At 45.7% G+C, this 12,790-nt stretch overlaps 1 protein-coding gene across 2 annotated transcripts in view; it reads right to left on the reverse strand.

The window, feature by feature from the left end:
• Nucleotides 1-12,790, reverse strand: part of SEMA5B (semaphorin 5B) — a 583,078-nt gene that overhangs the window by 366,043 nt on the left and 204,245 nt on the right. The window contains exon 1 of one of the 2 annotated variants that reach the window (XM_088460748.1): nucleotides 753-790. The exons of the other annotated variant lie outside the window; for it this stretch is intronic. The gene's annotated coding sequence lies outside the window, so the exon portion shown is untranslated. Of the gene's footprint in view, nucleotides 1-752; nucleotides 791-12,790 lie in introns of those variants that run through there. 2 annotated transcript variants of the gene reach the window in all.

The following is a 12,790-nucleotide window of genomic DNA, read 5'->3' on the forward strand; positions in this document are numbered from 1 at the left end:
CTGGTCGGATCATGAATGTCAATGCACACGTGTTAAGTACTTCCTACATAGTGATATTATGACTGTATACCAACAGGACTGGTCCACTGGGTAGGCACATAATTTAACAGTGAACAATTTTAAATATTATTATTACATTTCTACATTAGAACAGATGCTTTAAACTACACCAATCAGAAACAAAAGTACAAGCACGGTGCTGTTATCAATACATAAAGAATTAGGACATATATTACATACAGAGTTACATACTGTGCATTTGTCAATTTCACCAGATGCTGAAAACTGAATACACAACAAGGCATACTGAAATAATACAGTGCCGATATCCATAAGTGTAAAATGATAATAAATACTGAAAATTATACTCAGCATACAGAACCTGTGCTGTTATGCAGTTACAGAGCAAAAAAACAAATACTGAGAACTAAATACAGTACAGAAGCCATAGAGTGCAGCTGTGCATACAGGCAGAATAACAAGATGTTGTAAATTACTGTACATCCAGCCTATAGATGAAAGTATGTGGCATATATGCAGACTAACAGGACTTGCTGAGAACTAAAGTTGCCATTCACAAAAGGAGACGTAGACTGGTACAACACAAACATAGTCACATATACAAAATGTCAGGAGCAAACCTTTTAAACAAATTTAAATTGTGCTGTTTAAGTTGGGTACACACCTTCATACATATGAAAGCACTGTAACCCTATGATAAATGTCCTTCTATGTAGAGCCTGATGTCCCACCTGAATGTTTCAGCCAGTGCAACCCACGAGCAAGGTTTCTGGAATTATAAAAAGCATAAAAATAAACACAAGGCTGAAAAAATAAAATACAGAGAGCTTATTGTCACCTTATAGACACAGAGGGTTTGAGATTTCCATTAAACAAAAAGTTAAATATTTAGTTTACTGCAACAAAACCGATGTCTACGAAAAACACAAACCTAAACTACAGATCACTACTCTACTACAAATGCCATGACAACTTCACACCTCTGTGATAAAACACTTTTGCCAAGTATTTAGAGACATTTATTTGTATATAACTATTTTTCTGCATAACAAACAATGGAGAAGAACCATTTTCAGGTCTGTTAAGAGCGAGATTTATTCCTTGCCTCAATCCTAACAGTAATGACATTTTCATTGCAGAATCAGGTGACATTTAATCAAAACTCAGCAATGAGGAAAAGTTAATTCTCTCCACCGGTGAGTTACATGAGCTACCTCCTGAAATCCAACATGTAAATCTCACATACAAACAGCAATTCAGCATTCAAACACCCTAATCTCATCTGTGATTTAAACCAGCAAACCCTTCACCGAAAAAACATAATCTATGACATGCAAACATTACACTGGCTAAACCAACAGGCTCAGAACGGGGAAATAAATATATCCTTTCTGCAAACATTGCATCCCAGCTGCAGAGTTCAGCATTACCTTGTACATATCTTGCTCAGTTGTACAGACTTCTTGCTGGGGGACTGAATTATCTTTATAACCTGAGGGGAGATACTCTTTGATAATATATGGAGATCAATAAAATTCCCAGTGCTTAATAACCACTTAACTCATCAAGTACCAATATAATCTGCAGAGAACTGCAGAGCATTGCAAAGCAAACCATCACCAGCATAGGCGAGTAAGACAGGCATTATTGCAGCCATGTTCCACTAGCCAGCCATTAATTCCCGTGTGATTTACGGGCTGATTTATGAAATAGAGAAAATGTGTCTTAGGACTCTTGTTTTGCACATGAAACCGATTTAACAAGTACAGTATCTCTGTGGTATTTGCTCTGCTCAATAACTGCTCTGTTATCGCTATCTCAGGATGGCAATAACAAATTGCACCATTGCAGTCTGGTCTGTCCCTTACAGATGAACAAAAGCAGAAATACTTTAAAGTTTAAACCTGACTAAGTGAGTCACAATTTATGTTTATTGCAAATGTGTTTTTTAATGGGGTGATGTACAGCGTTCTGTAATAGTCTTTAGGCACTTCAGAGTCCTCCATGTGAATGTCAACATGAAGAAGGTAAAGTTAGGTAGTAGGCAGGCAGAAACTGGGATGGCGGCACTGAGTCACTTCATTCACCAACTCTATATTGTAAAAGCTCTCGATTTTTGTGTAGAAATGGATAAATTGGTCTTTACGCATTGATTGCACCACAAATATAACAATTTGATTTTCTAGCAATATAAAGTGTTCTAAACAGAAACGATCTGTTCTCTTCCACCAGCTGTATTTAATCCGCTACAGAAATGTGAGGACATTATTCTGATGCATCTAATCGTTTTACTGTAACATCTGTACTGTACTGAAACATCTTCATAACTTTGACAAAAACCTACCCAAGTTGTGTGCAAAAGGTTCCCCTTGAGTTATTCTTTCCATACGGCAAAGTTCACTTCAGGCTGCTGAGATAAATATGGGTTAAGTAACAGCTCAGCCTATGGAAAGATAATGGCAGCCCGTGTCCTTTTCCGGGTTATAAAGCTCTGCACTTATTTTGAATTTGTCCATTGTCCTTTTCCCAGAGGTTCCATCCAACCTATAATATGCTCGTTCCACAAGACAAATGAATCCCTGCACTCCGCCCGGGAGACACATCCTTCTTCCACATGTCGCCCAATATGTCACCCATTTCCCTTTGCTACACAATACGCCCAGATACTTTTTTTGTCTCCAACAAAAGTGAATTATCTTTCCTTCACGGCCAAAGGAAGGTGAGAAGTGCCATCATCCGGAGACAGAAGCTGTTATTACTGCAGCAATAATGTCATTCTCCAACTCAGCCCTGCCGGAGTATAATGATAATATTTTCTCAGTATAAAGCTAGGTTTTAAAACTTCCATTTTCTACCTTATTCAAGGCTGCACTATATCATAATGTCACATCTAGGATCTTGTTCTCTATACACTGCCGACTGTTTATTCAATTGTATGATCAATGTCAGTTTCATACAACAAGCTGTAATAAATGTATTGGTGCATTGGTTTCCTAACACTGGGGATATTTGTGGCATTTACAAGGTGAATAACAAACTTTTTAAAATGGAAATAGAAAATAAACAGAATTGGTGTTGGATGTAGAAAATCTGGTAACATTACTGTGCTTTGCCTGCATTACCCAGGCTCACACCCATGTACACATCCAGTTCTTTCAGGGCTCTCAATAATGTGAGATACATCACGACCCAATATCTCCCGCTCATTATGGCTTTGAGATGTTAATTAGAGATTCCAGACAGTCTGGTCTCAGACATTACTTGAGACCCAGAGATGATTATTTAGTATTCGTCCTGCAGGAGTGTTCTCTAGGGGCCGGAAAATTCCCCATCTGCCTCTGATGTTTACACTTATCCAATTTACGACAAATATACCTGATAAAATTATTTTTCTGGTCAGGATTCTCTGGTAACATAATTATGATTATACAAAACAAACACTGTTTCTCTAAAACTTTCTTGTCTTGACAACTTAGAAAATGAAATGCCACAGCAATATCCCATCATTCTAGGCGAGGAATTTATGCTCTGGGGACAAGCCACCCAGTGATACAGTAATCTGGGATTCCCAATTACCCAGAGGCCGACAGAGAGCACGTACAGTACATGTTTCTTCCTCATTCCTATCTCTGGAAAACCCAGCTTCATTGTTGGCCTCCTACAATTATTCTGGTGTTACCCACAGTAGCAGTCAGCTCTTCTCTATTCATTTATAATGAAAACCTGATGTGTTGGGTAGTGCACTGTGGTTTTATGAGTAACAGGTGACATTAAGCACAATATATATGTACACTCATGCAGTAGTTGGCCACAGACCTCTAGACCAGGGGTCTGTCACAAATACGCTGGTTTCTTGAGAGCATATTGCTGTTTTTTTATCACTAGTAGGTTGCTATGGAGCAATATTTAGCCCTGCAGATGGTCTAGAGCAGGGGTCTTCAACTTTGGCCCTCCAGATGCTGTGGAACTACATATCCCAGCATGCACTGCCATAGTTTTAGCATGCTGTTATATCAAAAAAGTGGCAGTGCATGCTGGGATGTGTAGTTTCATAGCAACTGGAGGGCCAAGGTTGAAGACCCCTGCTCTAGACCATCTGCAGGGCTAAATATTGCTCCATAGTAACCTACTAGTGATAAAAAACAGCAATATGCTCTCAAGAAACCAGCGTATTTGTGACAGATTCATGTTCTTGACAGTGTGTGACCACTGGCCATATACGAGTCTACCAAAATAGTGTGCCATTTACCATACATTAATGTATATTCTGTTCTCGCAGAGTTTGGGTGGGTTCTCCCTGGGAGTTTCCTCCCAACTTTTAAAAACATCCTGGTAGGTTAATAGGCTGTTAGGAACCTTCTGGATAGTCCAGGAGAGTAGGCAAGTATGGATTACATATTCTTTGTACAGCGCTAAAAAACATGATAGAGCTATATAAATAATTTATAATGAATATTAATTTATATAATGCAAAAAACAAGAGATATGGTAAGAAATTACCTTTGTTATCTCGGTTTCTACCATGGGGTCCACAGGGTTTACCTTGGGGTATAGCTGGATCTGGATCCACGAGCACCACGCAGTTAAAGCTTTTGCTGCTCCCAGGATGCACTGGGTCCATCCTCCTCTATACCCCGCCCTCGAGCCACAGGCACCTCAGTTGGTAAGTAGCCAAGGCCGGAGGAGGAAAATAACAGAGAGAAGGAAGACTGGAACACACAATAACCATACTCACAGAAAGGGAGACGGAGAACCGGTGACCAGCCACATAGGCCATTTGAGGCCAGGTGGGTCAGAGCGGGTGCCCTGTGGATCCTATGGACTTCGTAGAAACAAAGATAACAAAGGTAAGTTCTTACCATATCTCTTGTCTTCTACTTTCAGGGTCCATACGGGGTCCACCACAGGGTTGACCTTGGGGATGTCCCAAAGCAGTACAACTAAAGGCGGGGACGCTGAGAGGCGAAAGTGTCAAAAGCATAGCACCTTAGAAAGGTCTGGATGGAAGACCACGTGGCCGCCTTACACAGCTGAACAGCCGAGGCGCCACGGCTAGCAACCCACGAGGGACCCACAGACCGAGTAGAATGAGCCACTTTAGGTAGAAAACACGGGAGAGTGCGAAGCACTGCCTTGTCCTGGTGAAAAATCAGAAAAGGAGGACGACAGGAGAGCGCCCCCAATTCTGATACCCTTCTGACTGAAGCAATCGCCAGTAGAAAAGCAGTCTTAACCATCAACCATTTGAGTTCCACCTACTCAAGAGGTTGAAATGGAGGACCCTGTAAGGCACGAAACACCACCGCCAAATCCCAAGGACTCACTGGGGGAACAAAGGGAGGCTGAATCCTGAGAACACCCTGGAAAAAGGTGCGGACATTTGGCAGAGTAGCTATCCTACGCTGGAACCACACAGATAGTGCACACACATGAACTTTCAAAGACGCTAGGCGTAAGCCTAGGTCCAAACCAGACTGAAGGAACGCCAAAACTCTAGAAACACGAAACGCCTGAGGATCGTAGTTTCTGGACTCACACCACTGAAATTAAGTATGCCACACTCTTGTGCTGATGACTGAGCTGGAGAAACCCCGGGACCTCAAAACGGATGTCTCAAGAGCCACACCGTCAAAGACAGACGACCCAGATCCAGGTAAAGGCAGGGCCCCTGAGACAACAGGTCCCGATGTTGAGGCAGAAGAAACGGAACGTCGATGGAGAGACCTGAAGATCGGAGTACCACGGACGTCTGGGCCAAGCCGGAGCCACCAGCAGAAGCATCCCGCTGTCCTGTTTGAATTTCCGGAGGACCGAGACAGCAGTGATATCGGAGGGAATAGATACGCCAGTTGAAACGTCCATTTCACTGACAGCGCGTCGGCCAGGCTTGCGCTGGCGTCTCTTGTCCTGGACCCGTACACGGGCAGCATGTGATTGCGATGGGAGGCCGTGAGGTCCACCTCCGGCAGTCCCCACCTGTCCACGAGTAGTTGAAATACCTCTGGGTGAAGGGACCATACCCCGGGATGCACATCGTGACTGCTGAGGAAGTCCGCTTCCCAATTGAGGACTCCTGGAATGAAGACTGCCGAGATGGCCGGAAAGTGGCACTCCACCCTAGACAGGATGCGTGACACCTCTGACATTGCTGCTCGACTGGGAGTCCCCCCTTGACGGTTGATGTACGCCACGGTGGTGGCATTGTCGGACTGAACTTGCACTGCCCTTCCTTGAAGAGCGTGACCGGACAACTGGAAGGGCCTGTACACGGCCCGAAGTTCCAGAATGTTGATGGGCAGAACTGCTTCTTCTGCCGTCCAATGGCTCTGATGTGAAAGTGGACCTGACACTGCCCCCCAACCCCGGAGACTGGCATCAGTCATGAGCAGAACCCAGTCCGGGATCAAAAAGGGGCGACCCTTGGTGAGATGTGACATCTGAAGCCACCAAGCAAACGACAGGCGCACCTCCGGAGGCAACACCAGCATCTGAGTCCTGAGTAACCCGTTCCATTTGAATAGAATCAGCCCCTGCAGGGGCCTGGAATGAAACTGGGCATACTCCACCATGTCGAATGTCAACACCAAGGACCCGAGAACTCTCATTGCCGAGTGAACCGACACCTTGGAACTCTTCAGACAACTGCTCACTCGTAGTTGTAGGGAGGAAAACTTTTCTGGAGTCAGAAAGATCCTTTGCTGACGAGAGTCCAGAAGGGCTCCCAAATGGACCATCCTCTGTGACAGAATGAGGGAGGACTTCTTACAGTTTATCAGCCACCCGTGCGCTTGCAGACAAGTGATCGTCAGGTGCAGATGTTGCAAAAGTACCTCTGGAGAGCCAGCCAGCAATGGGAGGTCATCCAGATACGGCAGAAGCCGTATACCCTGGCTGCGCAGATGGGCAGCCATGACAGCCATAATTTTGGTGAACACCCTTGGAGCTGTGGAAAGGCCAAAGGGCAGAGTCTGAAATTGGAAGTGAAGCTGACGTATAGCAAACCTCAAATACCGCTGGTATAAGGTGCTATAGGAACATGGAGATAGGCGTCCTGGATGTCCAGGGAGACCATATAATCCCCCGGTTCCATAGCCAGAATGATGGAATGCAAAGTTTCCATCCTGAATGTGGGGACTCTGAGGAACTTGTTAAATAATTTCAGGTTGAGGATAGGCCAATGAGACCCATTGGGTTTCAGAACCAGAACAGAGAAGAGTAGTATCCCGCCCCGCGTTGAAAAAGCGGAACGGGAACAACGACCCCTGCTTTCAGCAAGGACTCTGCAAGGCCTTGGTCTTGTCCTGAGAAAGACTCATGCAGAAGAACTGTTGGGGGGGTCTGTGATGGAGGGAAAGGGTGTACCCCTGCGGGACCACTTCTTGTACCCAAGCATCTGTAGTGGCATTGCACCAGCACTGGGTTAATTGAAGAAGTCAGACTCCCACTCTGGGATCACCAAGAGAGAGGCCCATCCCATGAGGCTGAAGGCTTATCCTCTGGCTTTGAAGCAAGGCGTCTACTACTCCAGGTCTGCTTCTTTGGTTTAGGGGCAGCCTTGGTCGACGACTGCCTCGGGAAGGACTGACCCTTGGACTTACCCTGAGTACCAAAGTGTTACGGTCTCTAGCTATACCTATAAGGTAGCCGTTAGAGTCCAGATAGACAGGAAGTAGATGTCAGAACTGGAGTTCCTAAGAAGGCCGGTGGTGGAACAAATGATGCGGGGAGAGATGAGAATCTAGTTGTTGCAGTCTTTAAGAACCGATAATGCGGCTAATGCAGATGGTGCGGCCACTGGGCCGATGGTGTGACTAATGAGCCGATGAAAGTGGCCAATGGGCCGATGTTGCAGCTGGTGAGCCGATGCTTTGACTGGTGGGTTGATGTTGCGGCCAATGGGCCGATGATGTGGCGAATAAGCCGATGATGAAGATCAACGGGCCTAAGTTTCGGCTGGTGAGCCGATGTTGTGACCAGTGGGTCAATGATGCAGCCGATGATGCGGCTAATAAGCCAATGCTGAAGGCTAACGGACCTAAGTTGCGGCTGTTGAGCCGATGTTGTGACCAGTGGGTCGATGTTGCGGCCGATGGGACGATGATGCAGCTAATAAGCCAATGATGAAGGACAACGTGCCTAAGTTGCGGCTGGTGAGCCGATGTTGTGACCAGTGGGTTGATGTTGCGGCCGATGGGCCGATGATGCAGCTAATAAGCCGACGATGACTGCCACTGGACCGATGGTATGGCTGATGGTGCTGGAATGCGATGAGTGCTGCAGCTTGCGGAGCCAATGACAGCACGAGGATGCAGGAGCTGTGATTATAGCCGATGTTCTGGAGGTGCCGCTGGTACTGCGGCGGCTGAGTGCCAATGATGGAACCGGGTACAGATGGAGGCTGGAATGGCAGCGCTGCAGGAGTCGGTCAGGAAGCTGAGTACACCCTCAGTGTCAGCCGACAGCAGACAACAGCTGGCGCTGCAGTGGGAACAGGATCAGGAGAATCTTGAGCCATGTACATGTCCTGGACTGGACTTGTAACAGTACCCCCCCTTGACGCTGGGTTGAAGAACCCTTAGAGCCTGGTTTAAATGGGAAGTCCCGGAAGAACGCCTTCTTCAGCCTGGGAGCATGTAAGGCGTCTTCTGCCACCCATGACCGCTCTTCAGGTCCATAACACTAACAGTGCACCAGAAACTGGAGGTGACCCCTAGAAACTGTAGAATCCAGGATTCTTTCAACAATGAATTCTTGTTGACCTTGAACCTCCACTGGTACGGGTCTGGATATCCGAGGACTCCCAAACTTGGCAGAGGTGGCAACAGCCTTGAGAAGGGAACAGTGGAAGGAGTTGTTAATCCTGAGAGAAGCTGTTAACTGAAGTCTGAAAGTCACCGGGTTGACCTGTGTGATGATCCGAAAAGGACCAATGAACTTAGGGCCGAGCTTCTTAGTTGGTTGACGAAGTCTGATGTCCAGACAACAGGCTAAGATGTATCCCCAGGGTAGAACAGAAATGTTTCCAGAAAACTGCAATGAATTGCGACCCTCGGTCGGAAACCACATCAACTGGTAACCCGTGCAATCGGAAGATATGTTGTATGAACAAGCTCGTCAGTTCTTTAGCAGATGGAAGCTTCAGCAGAGGAATACAATGAACCATCTTGCTGAACCTGTCCACCACTGTCCAATCACGGAACAACCTGCCGAAATGGAAAGATCCACAATAAAGTCCATGGCAATGTGGGTCCAAGGTCTCCTAGGTATAGATCGCGGAAATTTTATCGTGAGGGGGCGGGGCTTAATGACACGAATCGTCAGGCCCCGCCCCCGTCGGCCCCCTGCTGCTTCTCTTACCCAGGCTTCTCCCGGGAAGATATTATTAAACGTAGGCAAGTATGAATTAACCCCAGGGGCGCTGGCTCCCACTGCCGGCATAATTCCCTGGTGGTCTAGTGGTCCCGCGGGGTATTCCTCCGGAGAGGGGGAGCCCGCCGTCACTGCTAGCGCCTCTGGTCTGTCCCCAGAGACCGGAGGCATGCGACTGCATAGACACGCGGGTCACCGCAAGCAGTGACCCGTGTCTTACCTTATCTCCGGCGCTCCGGCAGCGGTCGTGGGAGTACCCAGAGCCCGTGCTAGTACAGACTCTGGGGTCCCGCCGCGAACCCCAGATATGTAATGGCGTTGCGGCGCCAGCAGAGTGTAGGAGCGGCAGCTTGGACGTCCAATGGACAGTCTGATGCTGCTGCTCGAAAGAGCTAGTTAAAAACAAAAAAAATGAATTACAAAACTCTAAAAATAAGCTTAGGGGCTGCTAAGCAGCCCCCTGCGCTAAGGGTGACCCGACTCCGGCCGGGCACCAACTAAAACTGAGGTGCCTGTGGCTCGGGGGCGGGGTATTGTGGAGGATGGACCCCCTATGGACTCTGAAGTAGAAATATGGTGGAGTTATATAAATAAATGGTATAAATCCCTGCAATGTGCAACAATCATTTTACATGAACGCTGTACTCCATTTGTAATATCCTATTATGCTGTAATACCATATAACCATATGTTGTTGCAGTCGCATCAAACAGCCTCTCTTGGCGCGCCAGGTCCCATGTGACTATGCTAGCGCCGGACGTCTTTTTTGACAGAAAATGCGTCTTGGTCACAATGTGACGGGACCTGGCGGCTCACTCGCACCAGGCATATCATGCCACATGGCGTATTATGGATAGGATTTATGAGGACACATTTATATATATATTAAAATACTGATGTCACACATCACTGTTTGAACATAATAGAATGCAGATTAAGATAATGGGGGCAAACCAAATACATACCAAAGAATGCATTATGCTATATATATACCCAGTGTGAAAGAGTCTAGTATACTAGCTCCACACGGTCAATGACATTTGTCTGATTACAATCTGAATGTTGGAAAAATGTGGTGAAAGGGTTACGGGATCAGCAGCACCAGATTATAGTACCACGCTGCACGCTGCGCCCTGAGAGACAGCACAGACAGATAGGGATCTTCAGCAGGCAGATATGTTTCTCCAGGAGCTTATAGAAGCCATCAGGAGCCTGTACAGGTAAAGCAGCTGCCGGCTGACTAATAGCCAAGCGTGTCTTACAGCAAATGACATTAATCCTCGGTTCCTGACAGATAACCTCGCCACAAATCCATCAGCCCTGGGTCACTGCAGAGGTTTTAGAGAGCTCAGTGTAATTGAAGCCTTAAAGCCACTTTTCAGCTGTGGGTGTCCCTGTTAGAGATACTCCCAGCACAACACTGGCACAATAACCACCAGTATCTGCAAACTTATCAGAGGTGACTTCATGAGGTTGCAACTCACTGAACAGTCACCATTGTTTCAGAAGATGAACACTTCTATTTAAATCAACAGCGAAAAGGTGTCCTTCCCCAAAACAAGCTGACATCCCACTGTTGATCCTTTATTAAAAATAAATGACATCAATGTTCTAATGAATCATATATGTATATTTATTTTTTACACATCTAGCATAAATGTAGATTTACATGTGAATTACAGAAAAAGGGTAGGTGATCAAATTTACAAAGGAATTTTATACAATTGCCTTCTTTCCCAATAATAATACTGGTTGGGACCCCATCATTGCTGACAAGAGCAGTGGGAAAAAGGGTGTGTGTCACTGGCCCAACCTCCTTCCATGTCATTTATCACTGCAGCAATGGAGACGGGAAAGTATGTGGCCGGGGAAAAGAGGAATACCCTGCTGTACATACATAGGGTAAACAGCAGCCCGGGGGCGGGGGATGAAGGTCTGAGAGCGCACATGTCGGGACCGAATTACTAGTTCATATAGTATATCAGATAACCCCTTTAAGTTACTAACATCAAAGATGTAATTTCTGATATCATTTAACACATGAACAGCCAGCAGGTGGCAGTGAAGAGGGAAAATTCATTCTGCGGTTAGCTCTCGCTACACAATATGATTTGTTGACTATTCTTGAGCACTGAAATGTATGTATTGCTAATTTGGCATGTAATGTGGAGATATTTATCTTACAAAATCATGCCTTTGCATACATACTATATATAAAAATACAGGAGATAAGAGAAAACTCAGGGTCTGCAGTGCTTCTGCTAACAGAAATTATACCCCTTTTCCACCTAAATTCCGGGTCTGACCCGGAGTTGGAACAAAGATATTCCCAAGTCAGCGCCGCTCACACTGCAGTCGGGTCTGCATAGACCCGGCTTTTGCGGAGTGAAAGTGGTCGCTTGGAGATGACGTCATCTCCAAGCGCCACTGAAGCCGGACCAATCGGCCGGCTAGCAGCGCACTCCAGGTCATCGTGACCTGGAGTGCGCTGTTCTCACAGCAGGGTTTCACGGTCTACGCCCGTGTTAAACCCTGCTAGTTACCTGGGTTGCATTGCCGGGTCACTCGACCCGGCGATCCAACTCTCTCCCCTTTTACACCAGGAAGCTGCCTGGGTTAACCCTTCAAAAACCCGGGTTTTAGCTCCGGTGTAAAAGGGGTATTAGATAGAAGGAAGTTACAGGAGACGTATGTAGAGAAACAATAATATATAACAACAAATACAGTTTTCTGAAATCATACATAATAAAATATGCACAGTCACGTGTAACCAATATTCAGAATTATGATTTTATGAAAATGTCAGTAAGACTAAACATGAATGATAACTTGATTATTAAGGAAGAAAAGAATAAGGTGTTAAAAAAAAGAAAGATATCAAGCAAGACAGCCAAGATAAGCATGTACTGGAGATGCAGTAAGAGGCAATTCACTTGATGTGTCACCCATTAAATAATTACATTTAATTATAGGCAACCAATTATAAAAACACAGTAATTGCTTCACAAGTAGACGTGCACTGTCACAAGAAAGACTTTCAGTAAGACAGAGCTCAGCTCCCCAGAACTTAAACAGAACAATTGGGACTGGACATACAGTATATCATCAGAGAGAGGGATCAAGAAGCACTGAGAAGAGGATATAAAAAAAGCTGCTTTTAAATTATTGTACATAAGATAAAGAGCTAAATGCAAGAATTAAGGGGGGAGGGGTAAACATCAGCAGATGAAATATATGGGCTCCTAACGTAACTGGGTCGGTCTAGGATCCAGAAATGAGCGTTCATTGGCTGAGAGAGGCGAACCTTTCCGCCTCTCAGCCAATGAATGGTTCCCACCATTGAAGTGAATGGTGAGAACTGCAAAGGTGACTTAAGGTTACTTTTGCGGTTCTCACCATT

The sequence above is a fragment of the Taudactylus pleione genome, unplaced genomic scaffold (assembly GCF_031769625.1).
Source record: "Taudactylus pleione unplaced genomic scaffold, aTauple2 ptg000977l, whole genome shotgun sequence".
NCBI lineage: Eukaryota > Metazoa > Chordata > Amphibia > Anura > Myobatrachidae > Taudactylus > Taudactylus pleione.